General features: G+C 45.3%; 1 long non-coding RNA gene across 1 annotated transcript; it reads right to left on the bottom strand.

Moving 5' to 3' along the window:
- Positions 1 to 1,173: 1,173 nt before the first annotated feature.
- Positions 1,174 to 7,587, bottom strand: LOC144172764 (uncharacterized). Its single transcript, XR_013323096.1, has 2 exons — positions 7,197 to 7,587; positions 1,174 to 1,387 (listed from the first exon to the last, which is right to left on the bottom strand). It is a non-coding gene; the product is annotated as an uncharacterized LOC144172764 (long non-coding RNA).
- Between the last annotated feature and the right edge of the window lie 2,518 nt (positions 7,588 to 10,105).

The raw sequence follows: 10,105 nt of genomic DNA, 5'->3' as shown, positions 1-10,105 counted from the left end.
AACAGAAGTAATCAAAAGTAATTATACTACAAATCCCAAGAAATATTGTCGAACTTGTCTGTGTGAGAACTTGGCTGTCTTGATGTTTGTTCAAAACCGATGGAAGGTTATGGGCCAAAATTTGTAGCTTGTAATTGTTACGGAAATGAGGTGTTCTCCAGTCGTCCTGGCGTAGTGTGTTTATATTTGAATTCTGGTATTACAAGCCAGCCAATGAGGTGGGGGAATTTATCATAATGGATGAAGAAATATAGTAAGTCTGTTTGTGGCGAAATTCATAAATCTACTGTGTATTAATTGTATGATGCGTTTAAAATGGTTGCTTTGTTGTGTGGAGTCGTTCAATATTTGCATTCAGCCGAACCATTCTTTTCTGGAGCCCGAGAAGTTTTGTTATGTAAGACTTAGTTGTGTTGCAGCACACTATGCAAAAATAATTTAGTTATGAGCGAAATATAGCGGAATAAATCTGAAGCTTAACCTTTGCCGGAAGTAAGAACCGAGATCAAGATAGTGCACCACAAACAGCCGAAAGTTTTTTACAGCAATATAGTTCTCCCAGCTTAGAAGACAAGTGAAATAGACCCCAAAAATGTTGTGCATTTTAACACATTTTAAAGGTTGGTAATCAATGTATATGGTTTGATGCGAAATAACGTTTTTATTCTTTGCACAGAAAATATATCTTTATTAATTGTTTTATTTAATTTTGACCAAGCGGTGACGCGCATATAAATGCTTATATAATGGGTGTAGTGGGCATTGCATTTGAAATACGAAGTTGGGCGCAGTGAGAAATTAAAACGACTATGTTAAGACGTAAAGAGGTAGGGAGCTCAAAATATCCTTGTTGATTTTGCAAGTGGTGTGAGAGTCGCAGATAGGAACAGTCAGCACTAAGACCAAAGTTCTCAAAACGTGAAATTGTTGAATCATTCCCGGTTTAAGGGTTTTTAGCTTTTCTCACTAACAGATTTATTGAATGGAAGCAAAAAAAAGCGGATGACAGAAAATGAGAGCAGTAACTTCCGCTTTGAGAAAATCACTTGCTTTGTCCTGATTCTTCCCCACACGTATACTGGTGAAGAGGGCCTGGACTGCCAGACAAGCGCAGGGCATCCCGGACTAGGGACGCCCTCCACCGGGCGGGTGCCCTAACAGCAGCACCAGCGCTCGTGGAATAAACATTTATTCCTCCTCCTCCTTCCCCACACGCAAGTTGACACTTATGGAACTGAATATTCTCCTTTGCCGCTATTTACTCCCTTCAGCTCTGCCATCGGGGAATTTTATTTAATTGTACAAAATGCCGTGCTTTAGACGTTGACTGAACTCGGCGGGCCGTCTTCATGGTTGGTCGTCGGCTGACGGCTGTTCCAGTGAGAGACTGCAAAGAAAAACAAACACACTCACAGGGTTGAATACCCATCGGGTAAAACTTCTTTTAGCTACGGTTGCAGTTAAAAAAACGCCCAGCAAAAATACCACTCGCCGGCACTGTACCTCGTGGATATCGTTTATTGCTGCTAAACCATGGCACGGCTTAATTAAGGTTAGGTGTGATGCCCTTTCTTAAAGCACCTACATTACTAAATTTTGTAACCTTTATCTACGAAGGCTGCGCGAATTGATTTCTCTAGTCGATTTGGTATCTTCGTGGAAGTTTTCTGGGTTTTCGTTCCCATGCTTTCGCAGCAACTGGCCGCAGGATGAGCTGGAACCAATGCCGATCTAGCTTGCCGGAAGACGCCGTTTTTCGGAGAATGAACCGCGCAAGACTTTGCGTAAGAATAAGTTTCGACGGATGCTCCAACTGTTACGAGTAGTTGCGTTACGACAGCGAGAAGACATTTGTTATATATTTGTGCCAACGAAGGATGGCATCATCTCAATTGCTTGAGGGCTTTGTCTTAGTACGCTTTACGGTTCACGAGGAAGAAGCAAGGAGGAAGAAGGGGAGGCGAAGGAAGGTGGGGAAGCGCTTTCTAGAACACTGACGCCATGTAAAACAACCCTAAGATCATGGGTGGATTTAAATCACAGAGATTCATACTAATATATACTAGAGGGGAATCTGTGCCCACTGTCTAGGGGAGCCGCGCTTATGCGAGCGTTCCGTCATGTACCGGGCAGGCTAGTTCCACTTGTCCTTGGCATGGCTCATGAAGAGGCTGAAAAGTTGGCTCTGGCTGCAAAAAAGTAACAATATTAGCCTAGAAGGTTCATGAAATTTGTTTTGTTATTATAAAATTAAGCCTACAAAAAAGTTAATTTTTCACTAATTATTTCGTAGCTTCATGTACGAAGAGCAAGAAAAAAATGTTAACCTTATTTGTTGATTTTGGCTTCCAGACAAAAAAGAAGCCGTACGGCTAGCTAAGCCAAATGGGCGAAGAACATCGCTAGCGCCAACGGCGGCCCGCGACTGCAGCGACAGATTTCCCTCTAGTACATAGTAGTAGTATGAAACTCTATGGTTGAAATCTCACGAGTAAAGTGCAAAAAAGTACGCGAAAGACGAAGCGGGCCATTGAGTGAAGCTTTACTTCGAACTGATATTTATTCTTAAAAATGCCCTTACATGAATACAGAACGTGCGCACACCAGCACGAAATTGCACTATACAGAGCATACAACCATTTTTTGTGTGATCGAAGCCCATGCTCAAATGTACAGACAACAGGCAGCAACCGACCACTGCGTATATATGAACATGAGGGGCGATCCCAGGAGAAATGGTTATATGCGCTTTATAATGTAATTTCCTGCGAATGTTCGCACTTTTTGTGTATATATGTGGGGTTTTTATTAATGCATGTCCCTTGGAAATGGCGCTTGTCTCTGTTGTCTCCTTTCGTCCTTTGTATAATATTTCGTGCTTTTCCCGCCACTCATGCAGTACCACCTATCCCAGAAGTCCGCATTATTGGGTTGGAAAAGCGCAATAACGCCCAAAAAGGGGCTGGAGAGACGAGCACAAGTAACTATTCACAAGAGAGAGTGCGAAACCAAAGGTAGAAGGACCTGATTGAGTGCAACTTCTATTTTTGGCATCGCTGTGCTCGCTCCTAGGCAACCCATTATTTTTCTACCTTAGTTTTTCCGTGACAGGTGAAGGGAAAGGACAGAGAATCGGCTATTCCTCCCGACAGGACCGCAAGAGTGATGACGTCACACTCGTCTCTAATGTGGTTTCACGGTATACGCTGGAGTTCAAGTAAAAGTTTCACCCATTTGGTGCGGAGCATCAATTCTTCGCATACTGCTTGTACAAAGTAGCAATGATACGGCAAATAGCCACTCCTGACTCGCCGCTGTGTCACCACAGCGGAAGTCCAAAAATATGCGGAAAAATGGCGTCAGGGTAAGAAATTTTGAACGCACCTTTCCAGCTCAGACGTGCCTTTTCTTTTCCCCAAAAATGTTAGAAAATGTAGGTGTATATATGCGGGTAACCTTAAAATAATTGCAACTGTTTTCTGATGACCTGTTGATGAATGCTGCATAGGAGTTCCTGCAGGTTATACGGTGAGAACCGCAATTACGAGGGCTTTATAATTCCATGAAAACACCGGCAAGGGCACTCCCAATTATCAGCGCTGCTTGTAAACGGCGTGCACGGATGGATAGGCTACGATAGCTGGGGCTTGTGACAGTCTTAAAAGATCGCAGTGCGTCTCCCTGAGGTGGGAGGTGGAGGGCTGGTTTTAATGATGTAATACAGTCAACCCTGGCGGCGAGCTTGGCTTGCTAGTCCATATTAACATGAGAAGGGTGAAAATGATCGATGGAAACGAAGACACAAAAACTTATTCAAACACTAACAAACTCGAATATGCACACAGAAAATGACAGACGCAGGAACATGCGCACAGCAGACGCACAGCAGAAAAGTTAAAGCAAATGTTCACTGGGTATCGTTCAAGCCGGAGTCACGGAGAAATGACAGCAAGGTCCTTGTACTTCGTGTTGCCGCGGCAGTGGAGTGTCATGGAGTGGTGGATCGGCACGCAGTGCCCTACGTTTTTTCAAGGTTATCCATGGGTGTCCTAGCGGAGCAACACACACAGTACATGTTCTATGTACTCATGAACACTGTAAGAGTGACAGTGAGGGGAGGCAAAGCCGCAATTCCTGCGCAAGTAGTTGCCAGTAAAAGCGACGTTGAGCTGAATCTGGTCAATAACTGCTTCGTTGCGGTTTCCCAAGCCAAGCGGCATTTGGATAGTGCAGGCGGGAACAATTCTGTACAATGGCTGACAGCTTTTTATCCGTCTTTCTATAATAAAACTCGTAAGTGCCGCGCCACATAGTGTGGTACCCTTGCGGCGACACGTCGAGAGAAAAGAATCGGAGTGATAAAACCTAAATTGGTTGTGAGCCGCGCAAGCTGTTTGGTCGGCAACCAATTTTCCCTTCACCCCGCAATATCGAGGTAGCCACTGTAGCCCGACGTCATGAAGCCAGCTGACGGCAATGAATAGGTTACAGTATGATGCCAACGTTGGCATTACAGCTGCCGCATTGATTTACGCATCATTCAGGGTGAAGATATAAGGGCTCATCAAGGGTAAATGGCGGTGTCCGGCGTCCGAAGCAAAAATAATTATCGGAAGCGCTAAATATGACGAGCCGTTCAATTGAGTAAGCTTTAACTCGACAGTAACGACAGGTGCCCAGTTCCGCTTATACACCACAAATAGAATTAGTGGGAGAACGCAGCCGAACAAAATTCGCCATATTCGTCGATAGTTTCATTTTTCTAAAGCGAAAGCTGTTTTAGTTGGACGGATGGCATCCTGTCTAAAAACTACTGCATGTCCCCCTAGACTGGTTCGCCGACCGAAAAGCTTCGATACAATCTCTGGACACACGGCGCGTAATGAACACGGACTGCTTTAGTGTCAACACTGTTCCTTGAAAATCGGGAAAAAGAACGGTTCCAGATGAGACAATACACGCATCGATCACGAAGAAGGAGCACAATAGTGCACATGTATCTCATAAACCATGGTTCCATATACATTTAGATCTTTATTATGCGTGAAACATCGTCGCATGGGTTCGTTCTTGCTTTGCTACTTGGGTTATTGAAGGTAGGACTATCGAGTGGACGCACTTTTAACGAAGGTACTCACGCACGTTCGACGCATTTGGGATGTTAGAAAGCTTTCGATCTTCTCTGAACTTTTTTTAGGAAGAGGTGGTGAATATTTTTCTTACGTGAATATTCGAAGATATTTTCATGTTATAAAGTAAACGTAAAACAACCTGTCACACAAGCGCAACAGCCACAATTACTCGCCGCGGAAAACTGGAAGGAGCAGTCAGGGACGCTCTGGGGTACATTACATTGTACGCACATGAAGCCATCTTGCGAGCCACATTGAGCGAGGGTCCCACTGGCTGTCTATTCTGCAGAGTGGGATAAAGCTCGTCGCGGTGGCTTACACTACTGGACCGCTGTAAACCGTTGAGTTACGCTTGTCGCGTCGCTCACAAAGACCCGTTCATGTGGTCACTCCTTTGAGCATGCAGATTTACGACCCATGAGGAGGGCTTCCGCGTCCTGTATTTTTTGTGAAAAACCTTACTGTTACTCAGAATATATTTTACAGCCTAAGGGGAGGTGATAGCTGAGGCTTAGTTGGATTCGTGCGGTTTTTATTTACGTCTGATAAAAAGATTAGGTGTCTTTCTTCGACTGCTGCAATACTACCAACTCTTTAGGACGTGTAAACTACGGGGCTAGAGCCTGTTGGTAGTAGCCGTTTAAAGGCCGCCGAAACACCAACTCGTTATAAGACAAGGTCGACCTTTCTGACTCTCACCACTTTTTACCATAGTGAAAAGGTGTACACAAATTTACTTCTTGGTAAAGTCGAAGGTTGCGGGGAAAGGGCGGTGAGAGCTTCAGCAGGTTTGGCTTATCTGATATTACAATACCGCAACTGGTATTAAATCGACCCTAAAGTTGAAAGACAAGTTGGCCCATGTCGGTGAATTGGAGCGTCGTGAATATCACTATAGCATTCGTAACAGGAGCAGTTACCTACTAACGCAGATAATGCAAGAATTCTGAAAGCAAGTATCACCATCCGAAAGATTTTCTAGGAGTACAGTGTGTGACGTCACCAATCACAAATGCTGACACGGGATTGGTGGAGCCTACGGAGGAGTCTATTTGTAGCACGCACTCAGGCATTGACACGTGAGAGTAAAGTATACGTGCTGGGGAACTTTTACTGCTCATCCGCTTTTGAAGAAACACAGGTCTAAGCTAACAGAAATTAAAACATATGAAACCTGACCGCAGGCGGTAGGCTTTGCTCCAGTTGCGGTGCGAACAAGCGGAATAAAAAAAATTTGTGCACGCACGAGAACGTGAGCCTACCGTACCTGCTGACCCTTAATAATCATGCACAGGAAACCCACAGTGACCAAGTCACATCATATAAGTGCTATGAACTTGAACGAGACGCCGTCAACTCATTTCGTCAATGGCGCCCGTAGCATGCCGCTTTAATAGCTTTATAGGTAAGCGGCTTGCAAACAAGCTGGCGTACCAAGACGCCGTGCTGGTCCTCGGGTAACCTAGGGCCATAACCCTAGTATTCCCTATCGCTACATATTTGAAACAATGTCGCCAAAATTAAGAAACTTCAGCCCTGCCCATAAACACCCACTCACGGTACCCATGGGCAGAGTTGCTGCTGGTAAAACTGGTGTGCACCTCCAGAGTAGCCCATACTCGCAGTGTGAGATTCGCCTGCCAGAGAATCAATCCCGACAAAGCATCGCGTTCAACAATCGTCGTCGTGAGAGGTGCGGTGCATAATTTTTTTCATAACGACCACGTCAGGAATTTAATTAATTTTTGCCACTTGGTTTCTGCAAATATTATTTTTACACTTTGACATAAAAAAAACGCAATCCTGCATGTAAAAATAATCTTTAAACATGAATGTTCGCACTAGAAATATGTGCTTACGAGAAGATCTGTTTTTTTTCGGTGTTGAGTGTGTGGCAATTCTTCTGTATACGCCAGTTTGCAATACCACTGATCGCTCACGAGAACAATGAACGGCCTTTCCGCTGGTGATATTACACCAGGTTGTAATTTTAGTTGCCTCCCTCTGGATGCGCGCATGAATGAGCGAACAGACGGTGAAGTGTAGTGTTCAATCTTGCCTCACCTGAGGAGCATTCGGCCGTCCTTGATGAAGCCCCGGGACTCCAGTTCTGCTGTGCTGAAATTCAGTCTACAAACAGGAAACCAACCGTTAATACCGCCCTTTGGTCGTAAAAAGTAGTCCTTACAAAAACATGATCTACTTGGCGTCACGCAGTACTCCAGCTTTTGGTTTCCCTCTGGGTGCTGGATGCTCAATCTGATTTGCAGGTTGAATGGCCACTCAAGGTAGCGATTCAATTCCTGGTTGTGCAGTTGGAATAAAAAGTAGACTTCGCCGGAACTAAAAACACCGATGCCGACAGACACGCAGTAGCCACGCAAGTACACCGGCTCATCCATTCTCTTCACGAAGGGTTCGGATCGTGCTCTTTGCTTGAGGGATTTACAAGCCTCAAATGTCCACGTGTGGGTTGTGGCAACCTGCATGATCGAAGTGAGGAGGGCTAGCGCATATCGGCGATCTTGAGGTGAAATGTTTTTTTTTCGTCCAAGCAATCGTAGACGCATCCTGCGTCCAGCTCTCGGCCTGGCCCTCTGCAGCTTGTGCGTAGTTTTGCTTCCATGTTTCTGGACCGACATCAGCGCTCCGAAGAAGCTCACTCATTTGATCATATTGGCGATCCATAGCGAGTGAAAGTCGATGAAACTCGGCATTTGTTTCACGATGAACGTCTCCGATTGCTTCCATGATAGCAGCGAACTGTGTAGCAAGGTCCGTTCCCGAAGGAACTGTGTCGGTTAGACTTTTCATGAACGCCTCATGCTTTTCCACAAAGCTGCTATGCAAAGAATGCTGATTAGCACGCACAATCCGCATAAATTCGTGAAGCTGATCTTTAAGGTTGGCCGTTTGAATCCTCAATTGGTCAATACTTTCTTGGAGTTGCCTTGTTTCCAAGTTGCTCGCGTCCGCTTCTGCTTGACCGGAGGTTGTGGTGCGCACATTGGTTTTTAGAGTACGGCTTATTTCTTCCAGCTCGGCTTGAATCGACGACATGGCAATTGAGTTGGCGTTGTGTATGTGCCGAAAGCCATCCGAAATCGCGGACCATGTCGCGCCAAGGCTCTCCGATTCTTGGGGAACGGTTCGTGGTTGTAGTGCAGCTGCGTCGTGTTTCCTCGGGGCGCCACAGCGAGATTCTAGATGTGTGTACACGTCCCTGGCAAGAATTTCCGATGAGCATTTGGGACATCTTGCCGAGTGATGTCCGCAGTCGTGGTGAAAGTGTCTGGAAATTTCTGCAGCAGTTGTGGCCACATTGCAGCCATTGCGGTGATTCCAGCACAACACCTGCACCGGATAACAATCATAATTAGGCTGGGTGGTTTAGTTGACTTCACGGTAATTATAGTACATGTCAAGACACTTCAGAAGTTATGTCTGTGAAACAACAAATCTATGAAAACATTGTCTAGTCACAAAAAGTGTTATTTTCGGCAAGAACGCAATGAACGCATAGTGTAAACAGGCAGCGCTAACGCAAAGACCCATAAAATTAGACTGCATAGTAGCCACACCCAGAAGCACACACATACAGGCGATGAATCGTACATATTGCAGGGAGTATAAGGTACAGGAGGGTGTCAATAGTGAGGACGATGAGCTCTCGAAGGCTCAGTTATTTTTCTTATGAAGAAACATTCGAATTACTAAGGTTGATTCCCGATTTTCTATGGTTCAAACAGAAAAGTATTCATTATGAGTTGGATCGTGCTTCAGATCTTTCGAGCAGATTTTCTCAAGTCTGCACTATAATGCAGCTGATCAAAGTACCAATGCTATGTATATAAGGGTTTTCAAGGCGACATAATAGCCAATTTCGAGAGTGAAACTGACCTATCAGCACACGCTCGGAGCGCGCTCCTCGCGAAGTCCAGCACCGAACGCCGGGCCTGGGTGACAACTAAAGACAATCTCGCACTTTTCGTTCCGCGACGAGCTTAAATTCTTGCTTCTCACTAAGCCTTTGCTCAACAAAGCCCTTTTCGGCTCATGCCGCCCCATTCAAATCCCCAAATTCATACGGTGACACTCAAGCGTGTCATTTTGTCTGGGTGGTCATGTCTGGATGTCTGGACGCACCTGGATGAGCCTGGATGGACATTCGTATTTTTTTGTGGGCTCTAGTAAAGGCCCTGTTTAGGCGAAAACCATTGCATTGGAAACATCGCAAGGCGCACAAATAGCAAAGCAAATAGATGGGCGGTTGCATTAAGAAGTTTGTGACAGTACAAATTCTCAAATTAATTCATCAAAGACAACAGTTTTGGTTACGCTGAGAAAATGTGTCGTACAGTTGCTTTTATCTCAGAAAAAATAAACGACTAACAATTTGAAAAAACGCAAAACTTTTTTAGGGGACATGGCGATATTCGGAGTAACCACCGAGGACTTGGAAGGGGGAGTTTTCCAGCAAGCATTAACGATTGCAGTTTGGGTTGTGGAGGTCATTCAGTACAGAGGAGCCATATCAGCCATGATGGTTCCGCGGGTGGAAGTCTATCATCAACTGCCAAGGAGGCAACAAGCACCATCGAAATGGCCTTTAGATTTCACAGACAAGTGAAACTAGTTTGGTGAGAGTTGTAAAGCACCCGAACTGGATTATAGAGTACGCAGAGCAATGCGGGAGCGCGCACCGAAACCTGATGAGTTCCAGCCGCCGATTCCCAGAGCCAAATTCCGGCAATCCTGCATCTCCCACAGGTTCACTGGCGCGCATAACATCGTGTCGATCCACCAGGGATGCTGAGAACTCGCGACATTTCCTGCACTTCCTATCGCGCTTCCTATTCCCCAGCGGCCACCTTGTTCTGCATTTACAGCGCCGTTTACCTTTTTCGCATCAATTTCAAGCTTCCCGCCAAACTGCAAACAAAATATACCGAAAACAAATGGGTACTTCTCCT

Source organism: Haemaphysalis longicornis, unplaced genomic scaffold (genome assembly GCF_048455015.1).
Source record: "Haemaphysalis longicornis isolate Haplotype H1 unplaced genomic scaffold, Haemaphysalis longicornis Haplotype H1 scaffold_26, whole genome shotgun sequence".
NCBI classification, from domain to species: domain Eukaryota; kingdom Metazoa; phylum Arthropoda; class Arachnida; order Ixodida; family Ixodidae; genus Haemaphysalis; species Haemaphysalis longicornis.
Note: the sequence above shows the minus strand (reverse complement) of the source record. Positions and strands in the feature narration are given on the sequence as shown.